Below are 11291 nucleotides of genomic sequence, written 5' to 3' on the forward strand. Positions count from 1 at the left end.
CGCCAACATGGGATGATTTAATAATAATCACTCGCCAAAATGGGCGCCAACATGGGATGATTTAATAATAATCACCCGCCAAAATGGGCGCCAACATGGGATGATTTAATATAAATCACCCGCCAAAATGGGCGCCAACAGGGGATGATTTAATAATAATCACCCGCCAAAAGTGGCGCCAACATGGGATGATTTAATATTAATCACCCGCCAAAATGGGCGCCAATAGGGGATGATTTAATAATAATCACCCGCCAAAATGGGCGCCAACATGGGATGATTTAATATAAATCACCCGCCAAAATGGGCGCCAACAGGGGATGATTTAATATAAATCACCCACCAAAATGGGCGCACTCATGGAATGATGGTGATTTAAGATAAATCACCCGCCAAAATAGACGACATCATGGGATGATTTAAAATAAATCACCCGCCAAAATAGGCGCCATCATGGAATGATTTAAGATAAATCACCCGCCAAAGCAGGCGCCAACATGGGATGATTTAAGATAAATCACCCGCCGAAATAGGCGACATCACGGAATGATTTAGTATAAATCACCCGCCAAAATGGGCACAATCATGGGACGATTGCACATAAATCACCTGCCAATATAGACTACCAAACGGGATGACTCAACATGAATCAACCGTCAATCAACGGTTACGACTAATGAAGTCACCCATCCAATATGTGGAAATACCCACGAAAATAAACCAAACCAACATGGAAAAAAGGTGAAAGCCAAAAGCCCATGATAAGTCCACAGCCCCCACTTCTTGAAGGAAGGGCGACTATGGACTAGGGGGACTTGTAGAGGTAGGGTATGAAACCCACCATTTGGCTAAGTATGACATTAATGGCATACGCCGGACGGAACACTAGGCGCCAGGAAGCCACTAACGCAGGGCATAGTGCATAACGCGAAGAGTGGAGTCCAATATAACTTTTCCTGACACCTCGAGAATGGTAATGCAAAGGCCCCACCAGCATGGGACAAAAAGATGGTAACCCACGTAGGGATAAACACCAAACCAATGGGGATTGGACAACACATAAAGGATGGTACAAACAGTACAATCAAATCCTTGTCAAAAGGCCACGATGCCCACCAACTTCCACCAACCACCACGACCGCACGAGTGGGGAATATTATTGGTGGAGAACCTGACAAGGTGGTTGGTCACACTCTCTCTCCTCCGGCTATAAATACCAGTAAACCTCCAAATGGTAAAGGACAGACTCTCTCTTACTATCACTATCAAGTTATACTACCTCGTATTATCAAATACTGATTCTCACGCCGGATGGTGGTTACGAGAGAATCCCCCCATTCCTCGTAACGAGCTCACGGTGTTCTATTTGCATAATACACTTGTCTGCGCCAAGAAGGTTTTATAACCCATCGTGTAGAATACTTAACCATTACCCTCGGACTAACGTGTTAGACCTTGAGGGGTGGATTCGTGTTTCTTCACCAAATTATAGTTGGAAGCTCATAAGTGTCTTTAACCAAAGAGATTTTATAACAACACAATGAACTAAAATGTTAGTAATAATATAACAAAACTTAAATTAAAATTGAAAACATCAAACGCAAACTAATAAAAAAAATTACAACTATTTTAGCTGTCATCATTCTCGTTGTTCCTTCAACGATGATCAACCAAACCCGATTAAAGAATATGATTCGTATCCTTTTTTCCTGTTTTTAATTAAATCGCAAGTTTCTCATCATTGTTTAGGGTGGAGATAGGCTCTAGTGCATCATTGTATGTGTCTTGGAAAATGCCTCTGCCTAAGTCATCCGATATTATGTAAGACGATACTAACATACATTATGTTTCTTAAATTATCATTTTGGTGAATATGCGCCGGTTGTTTAATGATGACCCGCCGATTCTTTAACACCCTGAATGCCCATTTGATGTTCTTTCTTGCCGACTCATGTTTTTCTTTAAATATATACGTTTATCGTCATCCGGGCATGTAAACACGAAAACTCTTAACCAGTGTCACCGTGTCAGTTACGCGTGACCTCACAACGGTACGCACGTACCCCGACAATAGTATGCTCATAATGTGGCATTGGACGCATAGCTGGTGTCTGTAAACTCGTCACACAACAACTGTACACGCACAATCCGTTGTCAGTGCACGCGTAATGTTGTATTGAGCATGTTTTGACCTTACACTATTCTAACCCGAAATCCGCCGTGACTTGATCTCTTTCGACCCGGACCCATCCCGCCCGACCCAAACCAAATTAGCATTTATATATATTGACTCGTTCCGAACTTAACCCTTTTAGACCCATGAACCGAACCCGCATGACCCGACCCGTTTGTCAGTCCTTATTGGTAATCACATCGCTAAGTTACAAAATCCCCCCCCCCCCCTCGAATGTCTTAATCTTATGCATCTTGGTATCTACCGAAAACAACAAATGTTGTATCTCTTAACGGCGTCTAATTACAATTGGTAACAACAAAATATTTACTGTAATATTTTAAAATAATTATCACGTCTAATATATTATACGATTAAATGGGTTCTTGAATTGTGCTTTAGTTGGACTCCAGGAAAACACACTAAAATTACAAGTTTTGCATAAACAAATTGTGACACTTTTTAACTAATTCTGCCTTTTAATTTTTTTTTTACTTAACTAATACATAATCAATTCACAGAGAAAAAAAAAACATTTATCAAAATATATAATATGCTTACAAAATATCGAGTATTCAAATATTGCAAGTGGGGTAATAAAAGAAACCGGTAACACGAATCGAAACCGGTTTTATCATGCAGGGTTTAAGGTTTTCATACCTGGAAACCGGTTAATAACCAAACCGGTTCTTGGCCTAAGTGGTGTTAGACCGAATTGACTAATAAGTAATAACCGATTTTTAAAATACCAGTTAACCGGCATGTAAGAAAAGGGGGAACGAATCCTCTATGCTATTCCCTTGACCCATATATAAAGCCCAAATCTATGAAATATATCTAAAAACCTTTGATGTAGAGGTGCATAAATCGGGTTTTTTCTAATACCCGGGTTCGGGTATGGAACCGGTTTCGGGTATGATCTAGTATTGGAAAATAGGGTATCGAGAGAAATCGGGTAGGGTTCGGGTAGGGTATTGAGGAGAAAAACTCAACCCTATGCGCTACAGTGGCGGATCAAGGAATTTTTTCTACGGTGGGCGTAAAATGGACTAGTAAAAAAATGGGTCGGGTCAAAGAGAACAAGGCCGACCAGCCATCCTGAAAGCCCATAGCGGAATGATTTCCGAGGCACATGAAAGGATACATTAGTCTTTTTATACACCACTCTTTAAAATTTTGATATAAATTTGTTCGATTTTAAAAATAATTAATAGTAAAATTGTAGGTTAAGGTAATATTGGACATTAAGAATTATTTAATGTAATACGAAGAGAAAAAAAGTTTTAACCTGTTAATGTGGTACAAACACGAGTCAAGCTGTATAACACTTATTTTTTCAATTTCAAAATACAATAAATAAAAAAAATACATGATTAAAAATTAATAATTCTTGCATATTTTAACTTATATCAATTTCTTTATGAAAGTAAAACAATATTAAATTTTAAAAAGAATAAAAAAAAAGTGTAAGAAGTAAGTTAATTTATTTAGAGTTTTACTGTAATAAATTTTAATATTATTAGGTGTAAATTGGTTGTTCCTGTTAGTCAACCTACTCCATTGAAATTTGTACATTATAAAAGAAAAGTAATTAAATATTGTCACTACTTCATCTTCTTCGTTAACCATATAACCCCGTCCGTATTTAACGGTGGCCGGAAAATCAAATAACCACTTTTAAGCAATTTTTTTCTCTTCTTTACCTTTTCTACCTACTAGCAAAGTAAATATTGGTGATATCCGACGGTGGGCACACACTCATTGTTGACTAATCATACACTAATGTATACCTGTAAACATGATACTCAGGCAGGCGGACGGTGGGCATCGGCCCACCCTAAAAAGCACTAAATCCGCCCTTGCCTATGCACCCGGGTAAGGTATGATCGGGTTCGGGTATAACCGGGTATTGAAACCGGGTATGTGTCCGGGTACGACCGGGTATTAATACCCGGTTTTGAATTTATAATTTTTTTATTCATTTCAAATTTTTATTTACTTTGTAATTTATAAAAACAATTAAACTATATTAAAAAAACCATAAATCCATTTAATTACAAATTATATACTTAATGATATGCAATTAAAAAAACTTAAACATAAAAATTGTGAAGTAAACACAAAAATATACTATAAAAACTCATATATTATTTCGGGTATTAGAAATAGGTATCGGGTATCGGATATTACCGGGTATGGTATAGGGCATGACCAGTTCCGGGTACGGGTATTGAGCTCAAAAAGCATACCATATCCATACCCTACGGGTAGAGTCGGTTCCGGTTTCGGGTATAGAATATCCGAGTATGAAAAAAACCAGTTCCGGGTATTTTTCAGGTCCGGTTCCGGATACGGGTATTTTGTGCACCTCTAATTTGATGGCCACCAGGCTATGGTTTATTTTGTCTAATAGTGGGCTAGCCGTAGCCCCTAGTTACGATCAATTGTCATATTTTTTCTCCTTTTGTTATTTTCTTAACTCCACAATCTGCATGATTAGACCATCCGTACTATGCTCGCGTTGCGGCATTTTGAGGCTGAAAACGTGTGAGCACACTGCTCGCCCGACGATTTTTAATACGTTTTCTACAAAACGCTTAAAACCCACGCATGTACAAACACATTTGACCGTTATATTGTTACCATTTGATTAAAAAATATTTTTTTAACACAATTCTCCTATAAAACACAATCAAACTTAATTTATTATACACAATTTATCCCATCATTCTCTACAACAATCTCAAAATATATATTTTCAATCGCCAACCGATATGTTTCCGTTCAACAACCAAATGCTTGGTTTCCCTCAATACGCCCGACAAGGCAACACAAACAATCCCGACCCAAATAATCCACAACCGAACCCATCTGCACCGACCCCTCAAACATCGTATCCGTTTGACCCGCAAATAGGCGCGTTCATACAATATCTAAGTTCCGGAGTCCCTAACCCATAGATGGTGCCCGGTTTCCAAAACTCAACCACGAATATGATGGCCGGTTCCGGTTCCCAACACGATGACGAGACGGTGCCGGAGACACAAATCTACCCGGAGCTACAACCTGTCCTGGAGACTCGTGGCGGTTTGAGCCAACGTGGAGGCGAACGTGGGAGAAAACACGCAAAGAAACCCATCGGCGAACCTCGGACTAAAAAAGATAACTATACCGTGGAAACCCAACGAGTGTGAACTACTTGCTCGGGCGTGGTGCGTGATATCGGAAGATCCCGAGTCTTGTAAGTTTTTAAAAAATATATGTTTTTTTAGTTTTTTAGAATAAACATTAAAGTTGTAATATTTATATTTTTTTTAGCGAACTATCAAGGTATGGACGTATTTTGAAACAAAATTAAAGAATTGTTCCATGAACTTGGTGGGGACCCGTGTCGGGAAAAAGATTCTGTAATGTCGTAATAAACCGATATAAAAGCCAAATGCATGGGTTACCATGCGGTTCACTCTCGGATGGTTCGAACGTGGGGTAGTAGTGTCTCTGACGCGAATATCATAGGAAGAGCGTTGGCAGAGTTTCAACTGAAGTCGGGAAACTTCAATTACATGAACTGTTGGAAAAATCAACTGAGGTTTCACCCTAAGTGGGCCCCTGTTGGGCCTCCCAGCACATAAAGTTTTAGGCCTACCAAAAGGTCTAATACATCGTCCTTCGGTTGGTCCAGAAATGTCGGGGTCCAATGCTCGAAACTTCAACTTAAGCGACAATGAAGACGAGAATCCCTATGCGGATGTTGCCGAGATCCCTCAACCGACGGGTAGAAGAAACAAGGGAAGGGGGAAGGGGTCGCTTCGTCGTCAATGGGTTCGAATGCCAAAATGGAAGTCATTTCAAAGAAATGAACATCGACTCAAAGGTATACAAGAACTTGGAGCTCAACGTCTTCAAGTAAACTTGGACGCCGTCGAAGTACTTAAAAGGAAGGAATTGGACAATGACATCGAGGTTTTAACAAACGATTTATCCGAAAACGACCCGAGAGTCCAAATTCTAAAAGCAATTCGGCAAGTTAAAATTTTTGAAATATACAACATTATTCTTATTATTATTGTAATTTTTATTTTAAAATTTAATGTATTTTTTTATTTTAATGTAGTTTTTATTTTTAAATTTAATGTATTTCTTTTATTTTAATGTAGTTTTTAAATTTAACATTTAATTATTTAATGAATTATTAAAAAAAACAAAAAAAAAAGTGATTGGACGTCACATGACACAAAACGCCCAAAGGTGAAGAGTATGAGTACACCATCTTTTTTCAAAAAAAAAAAAAACTCTGACTGGACGATAAATGGGACAAAATGCTCAGGGTGAAGTATTATAACTATACATGGTCTTATAACGAGGTTTTCACATCATATTTCAATTTGTGCATACACGCCGAAGTGTAAAGTTTATTTAAGTTTGTTGGACTCACATCTTGTTATGCTCTAAACTATATCCAACGTTAAGTAAATTCATTTACTTTATTATTGTCTTTTTTATGTGCCATTCTTTCAAATACAAGACCCATCTAATTGTGTAAATGAGGCCACATCCATTTCAAGTTTTAATTATATTTGGTTAACAAACAAAAACAAGAATAATTCATACCTTAAGTTTGATATTACTCGTATACATATAAATACTATAAAATATATAAAATAAGAGAAAATTAGTCAATCTCAAATTTGTACTCTCTTTTCAAAAATCAAAATCTAGCTTGAACTTTTTTTATATAGAAAAAAGCAGCACCCACTTTTATTGGTAAGGATGAGGGGTGTGGGGCTTCAGCGGGGGCGCGAGAGCCCCTCCGGGCGCGAGCACCACACCACCGAGGCGCGAGAGGGGCGCGATCGAGGAAAACAAGGCGGGCGCAAGGTGGGTCGCGGGAGGCATATGACGTAAAGGTGGCTTGGGAATGCGTGAAAGAGCTGTTGGACCATTTAATTGAGCCGTTGGGCTCATAATTTAATAAAAAAAAAGTTTTTTCTTCCTATATATAACCAATTTCATATAAATCAATTACCACAACTTCAAAAAAAAACCCAAAATCAACCCATCTTCATAATTTTTTTTTTTAAAATAATGTCGTCGTACTCGTCTGATTCCGACTCCTCCGAAGAGGATGATTTGCTTCTTCATGTAGGGGGAGTTTTGACCGCAACCGTGGTCAATCTCTTGCAAAATCAAGCCCATCAACCTCGACTCCCGAGGGTTAGAGCACCACCTCGTGATCGTGATCGATCGGGTGCTAACGATATTTTGATTAGGCATTATTTTAGCCCTCAACCGGTATATGCGGAGTCGGATTTTCGAACTCGTTTCCGAATGAGCAGGCAATTGTTCATGCGTATAGCAAGTGATTTAGAGGCACGGTATCCCTTTTTTCAACAAAGGGAGGATGCTAGGGGTCTCCCCGGTTTTACCCCTCTTCAAAAATGCACGGCTGCTATCCGTCAATTAGCGTACGGCATCTCGTCGGACGCTTTGGATGAGTATTTACAGATGTCGAAAAGGGTTGCACGTGAATCCCTTCATTTTTTCTGCCAAGGTAAAAAAACATTAATTTTACTTTTTATTAAATATTTATTACATTTTGTAATGTATATTGTACGTAGGAGTCATATCGACTTACGCTCGGAGATATCTGCGTAAACCTACAATGTATGACATCCAACGCATATATGAGGTGCACGCAGAAAAACATGGTTTTCCTGGGATGCTAGGTAGCATCGATTGTACGCATGTTGGATGGGCTATGTGTCCAACGGCCTGGCGAGGTCAGTTCCACCGTGGTGATCATGAAGGGCCGACCCTTATACTTGAGACGGCGGTGTCACAGGATCTTTGGTTTTGGCATGCTTTTTTTGGTGTTGCTGGGTCAAATAACGATCTTAATGTTATCGATCAGTCAAATTTGATCAACGACCTTATCGACGGGGTTGAACCACCTCAATCTTTTGTTGCAAATGGAGAACTCTTCAAGTACGGGTACTATCTGGTCGATGGTATTTACAACGAATGGGCTTTGTTAGTTCAAGCTTTTACAGATCCAATCGCCGACAAACGAAAGTATTTTACGAAGAAGCAAGAGTCTGCTAGAAAAGATATTGAAAGAGCTTTTGGAGCTATAAAAAAACAATATTATGTTCTGGCGAACCCGATACGTTATTGGACTCGGGAGAGGATAACGGACGTCGTCTACACGTGTCTGATCCTACACAACATGACGTTAGAAGACGAGGGCAAAGCTATCTGCCAAAACTACCAAGGTGACATTCCGCCACAACCGTCCACAATCAGTGATCAACAAAAACTTCACAACATAGCAAATATCAAGAGCCGTGAGATACACGGGGAGCTTCGACATGAGTTGGTTGAACATTTGTGGGAGAGGCGACCCGATGATCTTGTATTAGATTAGTAGAATTATTAAGTATTATTGTTTGTTTAATTTTTAGTATGTTTTTTTTGTAATTTGAATTTTAAAAAAAATGTGTGTTTTTTTTTATAATTTATGAGTTTTTTTAATAATACGTTTTTTGAATATATTTATAAAAAAATAAAAAAAAATCCGCTGGAGCCCCTGCTCGCGCCCCTCCACACCAGGGCCAGGGGCTCCAACGGGGGCTCCAACACCCATCTTATCCAGTTTCTCTCTCTGCCACACGTCACAATATTATTGGCTGGAGCCCCCACTCGCGCCCCCGTTAGAGCCCCCCACACCCCTCAGCCTAATAACTTAGAGCATTCACAACCTATTCCTTATATTTATGTCAGGGAATTTTGTAAATTATATGGTATGGTTATGAGTGTTTGTGAGTAGAGAAAATAGAAAATATTATATGAGAAAGTTAAATTTGAGGTTTCACTGTTCATACCGTATAATATTTTAATATTTTCTAAAAATAGTTGAGTGAAAGAGAAAGAAAAGATAATGATAAAGATATAAAAAATATTATTTAATTAAATATGAGAGAGAAAATGCAGTGATTTTTAGTGTAATTATATGATATATATGGATATATGGTAGGGAATGGGCTGAGAATGCTCTTAATATACCATACTGTCTTATACTTGCATATTCACCCAATAAATTAGCTTTACCTTTTACCCGTGGATAAGTGCCGTCTCTGAGGATACGGGGCACCTCAGAGGCCCCGTGCAAGGAAAAAATATTGTCCTTTATATATTGAAATAACTTTTGAAGAGAAACCAAAAAATGCTCGGATTAGTATATTGAAAAAAAAAAGACTAATACATTTTGTTCTTTGAATTACACGAAATTTGAATTTTATAACTTTAGTTTTGGGCTTTTGCTTTAAAACTACATATTAGATATACAAATAAGATAAAAGATCTTAATACAAACAAAGAAATTGACCCAAACAATAAAAATAAGATTAAAATAATGTTGTAGCCCATAAAATATGCAATACAAGTTCTGGAAAAATTGGAAAAAAGAATGCAGTTACCGGGTATTGAATATGAGTTCAACATCAATCTCTAATCATCAATCATGAAAACAATAGAGCATATCATGTGAGCTACAAGACACTTTTAGTTAGTTTTTGTTTGTATATAATTTATATATTGCATGTCCTGAATTCTTTATCCTAAAATTTTTGGACCTTGTACGGTTGCACGGCCCTTGGGCCGGCCCTACCGTGAATTACAACCCAAGTGGCAAAATCAAGCTTGAAAATGTTGAGTTAGTCAAGAGGTGTTTTTTTAGATTTTCTTTCTAGTGGGTCCCAAATTCGATTACTAATTGTTTACATTTTAAAATAACACTATAAGAAGTATTTCAACTCAGGTAACGAGAATGACAAGTGTTATAAGCTTTTAAGTGCACTTTAAAAATATAGAATGCACCACTGAAAAAGTATTTAAACTCGTGTCGAGTAATTAGAATGACAAGTGTTATAAGCTTTTAACTGCTTTAAAGTGTGACACCTTTAGGTGAGACACCAATATTGACATGTCTTTTGGAAAATTATAGAATTTGACATAGTCCAAAATTTAATCTCCAAAGGTTATTGAATCAGACCCAACCTTAGTTTTTATATAGTTAAAAAACAAATCAAGCTTAGACTTTATGTCACTTTAGTTATAAAGTAGACAAGCCCGAGCTTATTCCGCCTAATATTAAGTCATTTAACAATTACACCTTAACACAAAATCATTTAAAATAACTTTACATTAATCATTTAATTAATTAATAGTTTAATACTACCCTTATAGGTCTACACCCGACTCCACCCGCTGTTTCCGGATCCGTGCAGCCCACGACATCTTTCCACCGTGCTCCGTCATGCTCCGCTGTTTCAGCTCCTCCACCTGCACCTCCCACGACTGTTTCCACGCCCCCGCCTCAAACCGCGACCCTTTATTCCCCGAAAACGCCAAGTGCAAACCCTTAGCCAAGTTACAATCATACACAGCCCGGGCCTCAGGGTTGGATAGCGTCTCGTACGCTTCCTGGACCCGAATAAACCTCGTGGTATATTCGTCCACCCGACCCGGAGGCGACACATCCGGGTGGTACTTCAACGCCATTTGTTTGTAACCTTTTTTGATATCACAGAGTGTCCCACTCTGCGATATCCCTAGTAAATCGTACAACGTCTCCTCCGACAACAACTGTGTGTATAAGTTGTTGCTGGAAGAGACGTTTGTAAAAATTTTATGGGTTTTTCTTGTTGAAAATAATGGGTTTTGGAAATTATTGTTGCGGAAATTGAAGGAAACATTGTTTAATGGAGATGATGAGTTTTTGCATGGATTTGAGGGTAGATAGATTTGGGTTTGAACTCCGGTAGGAATAGAGTTTGAATTTATCATATTATTTGAACTTTTGAAGATTTTGTGTGTTGATGTTGAATAGGTAAAGGATAATAATAAGTGTATTTATAGGGAGAAGAAAACTATTCTAGTACTCCATGTATCCCACCGACCGCCAACCGAAAAGATATAATAATTACTGATTATTATTAATAATATAAAAATATTATTGTGAATTACCTGAAAGGTCTATTTTTTGAATTGGGTTCTCATGGATAAGAAACTACATATTTAGTCCAACAAGTATGTACAATTGTACATTGTACAACATGTA

The 11291-nt window shown here is 38.0% G+C and overlaps 1 pseudogene; it reads right to left on the reverse strand.

Moving 5' to 3' along the window:
• Nucleotides 1–10255: 10255 nt before the first annotated feature.
• On the reverse strand, nt 10256–11038 carry LOC143535803 (chaperone protein dnaJ 20, chloroplastic pseudogene; annotated as a pseudogene).
• Nucleotides 11039–11291: the final 253 nt, after the last annotated feature.

Source organism: Bidens hawaiensis, unplaced genomic scaffold, assembly GCF_021521415.1.
Source record: "Bidens hawaiensis isolate Kalapana, Puna unplaced genomic scaffold, B.hawaiensis_p1.1 tig00010636_1, whole genome shotgun sequence".
Taxonomy (NCBI): domain Eukaryota; kingdom Viridiplantae; phylum Streptophyta; class Magnoliopsida; order Asterales; family Asteraceae; genus Bidens; species Bidens hawaiensis.